The sequence below is a fragment of the Cryptomeria japonica genome, chromosome 4 (genome assembly GCF_030272615.1).
Source record: "Cryptomeria japonica chromosome 4, Sugi_1.0, whole genome shotgun sequence".
Taxonomy (NCBI): Eukaryota; Viridiplantae; Streptophyta; class Pinopsida; order Cupressales; family Cupressaceae; genus Cryptomeria; species Cryptomeria japonica.
The window spans coordinates 503,817,004-503,826,526 of record NC_081408.1 but is presented as its reverse complement, the minus strand read 5'-3'; the positions used below and the strand labels follow the sequence as shown (position 1 = coordinate 503,826,526).

The following is a 9,523-nucleotide window of genomic DNA, read 5'->3' as shown; positions in this document are numbered from 1 at the left end:
GTTATTTATATTGTCAGAAGTGGGATTTGAACCCACGCCCTCGTTAGAGGACCAGAACTTGAGTCTGGCGCCTTAGACCACTCGGCCATCCTGACCGTACAACCCAAGTTTAATGCAAAGCTAAAACATCCTACTTAGCTTAATTAACATTTGGACAACGCCACTTACCAACAAAGCAAAATGCATGGAAATTCTTAAGTTGCATTTTATTATGAACTTACTAAGTTGCATTTTATTATGAACTTACTAGAGTGTATTATTTCAAATTTCATACATGCTGGATTACTTAAAGATTGGTCCCCTTTCATTTAAATTAGTCTAGTGTCATTAAGGAACATATCATATTATAATTAAATTTTGAGATTCTAGATCTATGATTATAGGTTTAGTTTCACACTCATGAAGATCACTTTCAAATTTCAAGAAGTGAACCATATAATTGTACAATCATTTTTTAATTTTACAATAGTCATCTAACGTGCACTAATTTTTGACACATTGTTGAATTAGTATAAGGTGGCATCTATACGAATTTTGTTACGTATGAAAAGATCGAGGACACTAGATCTCTCAGGTTCTTGATCTTCCAGGTTCTGGTTATGGGTTCGATAGAATGTACCGATCTCAAAATGTGTTTATAATATTAATTTATAAAATACATTATGGAGCAATGCATTCTATTGGCCGCATAAACATCCCTGATCTCTCAGCAGCATGTCACATATCAACACTTGAATCTTGTTTTTAAACTATAAAGGTAGCAATAATCTTTTTGAGAAAAATAAACTTATTATGTAGTAAGTTTTTGTTTGTTGATGATATTGTATATTGCTTGTAGAAATGGCTCTTAGAAAGTATAACATGTTTATTTGGTAACAGGTGAATAAGAGGCAAATGGTATGGATGGGTGTTTTCATACAATCAAAGTTTGAAGAGCATATTTTAAGCTTGGATTTGTTTGTGTGGCTCATTTAAAATTATACTAGCTTCTTCAATAGGATCTATCTATTAGTGTGATTTCAAATGATCCATCTAAGCAAGTCAAAACTTAGAGTGTTGTTTAAGTCAAACTATTCACATGATGTTCCCCCTTTGGAATGAAGAACACGTACTTGAGAGGTTTGACAATGAGGTTCAAAGATATAACTAGAACTTATCTAATGAAGTGCATAGAGCATTATTGATTGACATGAAAGAAAGAGTTAAGGATTTTAATAGATTATTATTGCAACAAGATAATATTTTTTAATCTATGAAAAATATAGGATTAATAATATTCGCATCTCTATCTTTTTATGAATAAATGTATTACAACATGATGAATAAACATACATCTAAACTAAAAGTCATCCTTAGGCTAGGTAGCCATGAGCAATGAAATCCCTATTTGTTAAAGTCGCCCAGGTTTGAACCTTAGTGGATAGCACAATCAAGGAACATACAACCCTCACTGATTTTGTTCATCCAATTAAGCTACAACCCTTAACAAATTTGTTTTTATGTTCCAAATTATATATAAAATTAATTTTATTGATTTTAAGAAAATAAATTAGTTATATAAAATACAGAGTTAAAATTATTGAAAAATAAGGTTATATAAAAATACAAATATAATATTTATTAATTGAAAGATTTTAAAAATAAATAAATGGAATTGAATAATACTTTTGGATGTGATAATAGATTTTAAGTTTGAGAAATGTTAAGTCATTGTCTCTCAAAGTAGTTTTATTTTACATTCTTAATATTTATCATCAATTGAAATATTTTTGCTTGCATCTATAACCTACCCATATGAATTAGTTGTTTAGAATTCCTCTATTTTTGGCTTTAATAAATATTATCAATGAAGAAACAATAGTGATTAATGGACTCACTATCTAGTCCACATATGAGTTGACACAAATTCCCATGTTTAAACTATAGAAACCAAAGTTGGAGTGTGTTTTTCTTAATTATTAAATTGCAAAACTGAATTAGATGGTTATTAAAATTTACATAATTTGTCATATAAGGTTGCATGGAACTCAACGAAGTTGAAGCATGGGGAGGTGAAGACATATATATATATATATATATAAGGGGGGCATGATTTAGTGCACAGATAGTCAATTGAGCTCATTGGATAAATACATTCAATATTTTTGAGGCCTTATAAATGCATATTAATTATAAAAGCAATAATGCTTGGGCTCACATGATGCATTGTAGCAAAGTGGTTTATGAAGCTTCTAGCAAGTTTTCCATTGTTGTTTTCTCTCTTATCTAGATAAATAGAGGGCTTTGGTGGGAGGTTATTATGTGAGGATATTGAGGTGTGTGTGTGTGTGTGTGTGTTTGTGTGTGTGTGTGTGAGAGAGTGAGTGAGAGAGAGAGAGAGAGAGAGAGAGAGAGAGAGAGAGAGAGAGAGAGAGAGAGAGAGAGAGAGAGAGAGAGAGAGAGAGGGGGGGCCTTGCACAGATAGTCAATTGGGTTCATTAGATGAATACATTCAATATTTTTGAGGTTTTATAAATTCATATAAATTGCAAAAGCATTAACGCTTGGGCTCACATGACGCATTATAGAAAAGTGGTTTAGGAAGCTTCTAGCAAGTTTTTCATTGTTTCTTTCTCTCTTATATATAAATAGAGGGCTTCTAAGGGACGTTATTCATATTATCTTATCACGGGATTTATTTGTGTGGCTCATTTAAAATTATATAGTTAGCTTCTTCAATAGGATCTACCTATTAGTGTGATTTCACATGATCCATCTAAGCAAGTCAAAACTTAGAGCGTTGTTTAAGCCCAACTTTCCACATGATGTTCCCCCTTTGAAATGAAGAACACGTACTTGAGAGGTTTGACAATGAGATTCAAAGATATAACTGGAACTTATCTAATGAAGTGCATAGAGCATTATTGATTGACATGGAAGAAAGAGTTAAGGATGTTAATAGATTATTATTACAATAAGATAATATTCTTTAATCTATGAAAAATATAGGATTAATAATATTTGTATCTCTATCTTTTTGTGAATAAGTGGATTACAACATGATGAAAAAGCATACATCTAAACTAAAATTCATTCTTAGGTGAGGTAGCCATGAGCAATGAAATCCATATTTGTCAAAGTCACCTAGGTTTGAACCTTAGTGGATAGCACAATCAAGGAACATACAACCCTCACCAATTTGTTCATCCAATTAAGCTACAACCCTTAACAAAAAAAAATTTTATGTTCTAAATTATATATAAATTTAATTGTATTGATTTTAAGAAAATAAATTAGTTATATAAAATACAGTTAAAATTATTGAAAAATAGGGTTATATAAAAATATAAATATATTTTTTATTAATTGAAAGATTTTAAAAATAAATAAATAGAATTGAATAATACATTTGAATTTGATAATAGATTTTAAGTTTGAGAAATGTTAAGTTATTGTCTTTCAAAGTAGTTTTATTTTACATTAGATTAATATTCATCCTCAATTGAAATATTTTTGCTTGCATCGGTAACCTACCCATATGAATTAGTTGCTTAGAATTCCTCTGTTTTTGGCTTTAATAAATATTATCAATGAAGAAACAATAGTGGTTAATTGACTCACTATCTAGTGCACATATGAGTTGACACAAATTTCCACATTTAAACTATAGAAACCAAAGTTGGAGTGTCTTTTTCTTAATTATTAAATTGAAAAATTGAATTAGATGGTTATTAAAATTTACATAATTTGTTATATAAGGTTCCATCAAACTCAACGAAGTTGACAACATGGGAAGGTGAAGATATAATTAAGGGGGGCATGATTTAGTGCATAGATAGTCAATTGGATTCATTGGATGAATACATTCAATATTTTTTAAGGTCTTATAAATGCATATTAATTGTAAAAGCATTAATGCTTGGGCTCACATGATGCATTGTAGCAAAGTGGTTTAGGAAGCTTCTAGCAAGTTTTTCATTGTTGCTTTCTCTCTTATCTAGATAAATAGAGGGCTTTGGTGGGAGCTTATTATGTGAGGATATTGAGGTGTTCATGTGTGTGTGTGTGTGTGTGTGTGTGTGTGTGTGTGTGTGTGTGTGTGTGTGTGTGTGTGTGTGTGTGTGTGTGTGTGTGTGTGCGTACGTGTCTGTGTGTGTGTGTGTGTGTGCGTGCGAGTGTGAGAGGGCCTTGCACAAATAGTCAATTGGGTTCATTAGATGAATATATTCAATATTTTTGAGGTCTTATAAATGCATATAAATTGCAAAAGCATTAACGCTTCAGCCCACATGATGCATTATAGTAAATGGTTTAGGAAGATTCTAGTAAGTTTTTCATTGTTTCTTTCTCTCTTATCTATAAATAGAGGGCTTCTGAGGGAGATTATTTATAGTATCTTGTCACGGGATCTCGTAATCAATTCCTTCTTGACTGTGGATGCGTATCTCCTAGAAAAAATTGGAACTTTAAAGTGTATTGTACTCTTTTTCATTGTTGACTAACACATTAGTTTCAAACTTTAGAGGCTAGGTTTTAATCTTTCTCAAGGTATGTTAGTGTCTCATACTCTTGTATTTGTGCTTCATTATGAGTTTTTTCCTTGAAAAAATTAAGATTTGATTTCCTTGAATCAAATGAAAGCTAAAATAGAAAGGCAACTATTAGAAATTAAATTGGTCGAGTTCAACATTTAGAGGAAGGTTGGATTTTTATATTATATCATATTATAATCCACTTCTTGTAGAAGAATGCCCTTCAAGATGGGTTGTCTCTAATGAAGTTCAGAAAATCAATAATACTACTCTTGGTTGTGAGACCTAAGGATATATTTCTTCATATATGAGGGTTTCAATGGATATTATCAGAAAGAGGGAAGACAATGAGGCACTTATACCTTCTTTTTCTCAAAATAGAGGAATTGAGATATAGAATTGGCAAGTAGAGAAGAGAATAAATTTTGAAGAGAATATATTGTTCTCCCCTCCTTTCATGGAAATTTATTTTTAGAGATTATTCTAGTATGAGGTCCCTACGAAGCTCCATGAAATCTATTATTTTAATAATTAGAGGTAAAAATATAATTACGAATGAAATTCACATCATTATATGGGTTTGGAAGCTATTAGGACTTTAGGGCTCTTAAGTGCTCAATGGCTTTAGGCCTCCTATCTAGCTAATGGTTTATTCTAATTCCTCTATCTAGTTATGTGTTAGATGGTTTCTTTTGATTTATGTGTTCTATGGTGTGTGCTATTTATCTCAACTATTAGTTCATATTATAATTTATTTTTCAATGTTTGAGATTTGTTGTTATATCTAAATTAATCAATGTAAAATAATTTAGTCCCTTAAAAAATCATTCATTACCTTTAAGTAAAAGGATATTTTGGTTCATTACATACCTTGCAATTTTGACATGACAATTTGTATTTATGTTAGTTTAGATTCTTTTAGCAAATTCTAGGGATCATTCCAGCCTAGCCTTGGCCTTTTCCTTTTCCAAAATGTCAATTTTTTGCATCAAATTTTGATTCTTCTTGCTAATTTGGAACTACTTTTTTAAAATTGAGCATTTTTCTATAAGACCCAATTACAACACTCAAGTTCCCACTCGATGCACTAGATTTTCGTGAGTTCAAATTTTAAATATTGGTCTTTTGTCTTGCTTTCTATTGACATCTATTGTAATGTGGCCATTTAGCTTTCTTGTGAACATTTTGAAAAAGAAACTTTTGAATCTCAACACTCGAATGAAATTCTCCCCACCCTCTCTCTCTCTCATTTATGCTTGGTTAGAAAAACCTCCACTACTATTATTTATTAAGGATAGATGCTAACAAAATTTCATTCAAATTTTTGTGTGATCACCCTTCTTTAATATAATGCAAGTAACATTTTTTAATAAAGTTTGAATCTTTCTTTAGATAATAATGCAAATATTTCTCTATCATATAGTTTCATATTTCTCTTCAAGTATCTTTTGATCACTATCACCTTCTTTTTATCAATCCAATACACTTACTATAATATTCTTCTCCATCTAGACTAGAGAAATGCTTATAGGTTTACTTTAATAATATTTTTCTTAGTTCTAGATGCATATAATCTAAGCACAAACACTCTCCAATCTCTATTTTTAATGGAATTCAAAGGGCTAAATTAGGGGCTTAACCATTCTTTTCAATCTCCCAAGTTGTCACTAATATTTTGTTATCATAGTCACGCCTACTTAAATTAATTAAAACAAGTGGAAGCTTAATAATATGTCTTTCTTTCCTTGTTGATTTTAACATTTTACTTAATTGAGTTAGTTAAGTTTCATTTTTATCATTTTATCTATTCTTGTATTACCCATATTTCTTACTATTGTTCTCCTTATTTCCTATTGTTTAGCGAAATGGAAATCTAGAAAGTATTTATATTTTATAAATTTCTAGGATCATTATGCATAAATCATATTAAAAAATATAAGTAGAGTAATAGCACACCACATGAACATCTAAGACAATGGGTCAATTGGTTGGTTTGCTAGGTATTCTTGAGTTCTTTTTTTTTTTGAATAAAAGGGTGAAATTTTTATTGAAACACAGAATCTAGAATTACAAAGAGACCCGGAGCCCCAAGGCCCCAGAAGAGGACCATCAGACTAGCCCCCAATCAACCAACTTCAAAACCATCCATGTCCTCCTTAAATATCTTCTGCACCTCCTGATAGTAATCCTCGGAAAGATTCTCCCAACCATCAACTTTACAGTCCCTATCCTGTTCTGAGGCCCACTTGGCCAAACAATCAGCTGCTCTATTCCATTCTCGAGGTATGTGGACGAAAGACACTTGTTCCATTAAAGAGCTAATTTGGAGAATCTGCTGAACCACCCCTACCAATTTCCACTGAATCCCACTCACCCTCTACTCAATCACTAAGTTAATCACGATCTGTGAGTCTGACTCACAAATCACCTTCCTTTGTCCCAACTCCCAAGCATGCTCAACAGCATAGAGAAGTGCCAATCCCTCCATATAGTTGTTAGACTATCTCCCTTTATGCACCGAAAAGAGGAAAACCACCTCCCCCCTGCTATTCCTGCCAACACCGCCAACTCCAGCTGGGCTTGGGTTACCCCTAGACGATCCATCAGTGTTAATCTTTATAAAATCATCCTGAGGGGGTATCCACCTCCCCCCCCTCTGCACCTTCTTCATGGCCCGTCTACCTCTCCTGGCACACACTGAGGCCGGAGACAACTCCTGCAAACCCAACCTACTCACAATGTTAGCCTCCTCTCTACCCAAAGGAAAATTCACCTCACATTTCGCTTCCATAGTCTCCTGGATCATTGCAATGATCCTATTCCAAACTTGCTGAACAAACAATCTGACCTCACGAAAAATCCTCCTATTCCTCTCAAGCCAAATCTGCCACAGAATGAAAATGGGCCCAATAAACCAAACAGTTTGGAGGAAGGAGGACAGGATAGGAGGTCTACCCAAACTACTCCAGAACTCCACTAGAGAATCCGCATGGATACAAGGATGCTTCCAAACCCCCCACCAATAATGCCAAATAAGCATAGAGAAAGGGCATCTGAAGAACAGATGCGAGGAATCTTCCTCCCCATTACCACACAAAACACAGATAGAGGGCCCCAAAAATCCACGCTTGCGGATATTGTCCCAAGTAAGACATCTATTCAAAGCCAAAGTCCAAACAAAGCAATTACACTTCGGCCAAGACACATTACTCCATACCTGCTTCCACCAATTCACCTCTCTTCCCTCAAATCTCCGGTATAACAATTCCCGATATCCGCTAGCCACCGTGAACACTCGCTTAGGATTTGGAGACCAAGCCAACCCATCCTTACCCTTAAGGGAGCTGCATCATCTATTCACCAAAATGCCCTACAGCTCCGAACATTCTTCCTCCATCCCAACAACCGGCCACTCATCAGGAGTCTTCCACCTCTCCAAATCCAGCCGGCCACACCTATAGACAGTCTTGAAGTCACTCACCCTTGACCATCCAACCTCCAAAAACCTTTGGCAAAAGTTCCCAAGGTTAGGGAACTGATCAAGAATGGGAGGATATCCATCCCAAGAGTCTTTCCAGAAGAGAACCACTTCCCCCCTCCTGCAAATCCAGAAGAGTCCTGCCTTAATGAGAGAAGCCCCTCTCTTGAGAGTATTCCAGATCAAAGAGCCCTTTCCCTCCAGAGGATATCTAGGGATTTCCTCCATCAGGACCCTCTGCATATACTTGTTGGCCAGGATTCTAGCCCAATTCCGATCTTGCTCTACACACCACCTCCAATACAATTTAGCCACCAGTGCCTCCCCAAAAAGAACAGACTGTCTTAACCCAAGCCCCCCAGACTGCTTTGGGCTACAAACCAAGTCCCAATTGACCAGGCTCCATTTGGAAGAGGAGAGATTAACTGCCCATAAGAATTGCCTAGCCAGAGAATCCATCCCCTTCAAGAACCACTTAGGAGCCACTTGAAGCATACACCGGTAGATCGAAAGTGCCTGAACCACCGACTGAATCAACCGAGTCCTCCCAGCAAAGGATAGCCATCTATGAGTCCAGTGTTCAACCTTCAAGTGGAATTTATCCAAGATACCCTGCCACAAGTCCCTAGGAGGTTTACCAGTGGATATAGGAATACCCAAATAGTTCAAGGGCAGGGAGCCAACTTGGAATCTCAGGATAAGAGCAATCCTCCTTTGAATAATTTTAGGAGTGTTGAAGAAGATGATAGAAGACTTGTCCTCGTTGATCAGTTGGCCCGACGCCGCAAGATAAACATCCAAGACCTTACGCAGATTATTAGGTTCTCTGATTCGAGCGACCCCATAAGAGTCGTGTCATCCACAAACTGCAAATGGGACTGCGGTTGCAATTCATTACCCCATCTCCAACCCTGAATAATACCCTGTCCCACGTTATGTTTAATCAGCCTCCCCAGACCCTCCGCCATGAGAATGAATAAATAAGGGGAGAGTGGGTCTCCCTGACGAAGACCCCTAGAAGCACAAAATAGCTCAGTATTATCTCCATTGATAAGCATCGAGAAAGAAGTAGTCGTAACACAGCTCATAACCCATTGGATCCACTCATCCGCAAAACCAAACGCCTTTAGGATCTTCTGGAGGAAGGACCATCTGACTTTGTCGTACGCCTTAGCCATATCCAGCTTGATAAACATAGCTTTTTCCTTGGAGGTAGCCATAGAGTGAATGGTCTCCATCGCAATGGCCACCCCGTCCAAGATTTGACGCCCTTCCACAAATCCACTCTGTTCCTCAGAGATAACCTTCCCCAAACACTTCTTCAATCTATCCGCTATCAGATTAGAGATGATTTTATAAATCACATTGCAGAGAGAGATGGGGCAAAACCGGCCTAACCAGTCAACCCCCTCACACTTGGAGATAAGAGCAATAAAGGTCGCATTCAGCGCCCTAAGCATCTTCTTGTTCCTCTGTGATTCCTGAACCACCTCCAGCAAATCCATCTTGATAATATCCCAGAATTCTTGAAAGA

The 9,523-nt window shown here is 35.6% G+C and overlaps 1 non-coding gene across 1 annotated transcript; it reads right to left on the bottom strand.

Annotated features, from left to right (window-relative positions):
• Positions 1-11: 11 nt before the first annotated feature.
• Positions 12-95, bottom strand: TRNAL-CAA (transfer RNA leucine (anticodon CAA)). The gene has a single exon. It is a non-coding gene; the product is annotated as a tRNA-Leu (tRNA).
• Between the last annotated feature and the right edge of the window lie 9,428 nt (positions 96-9,523).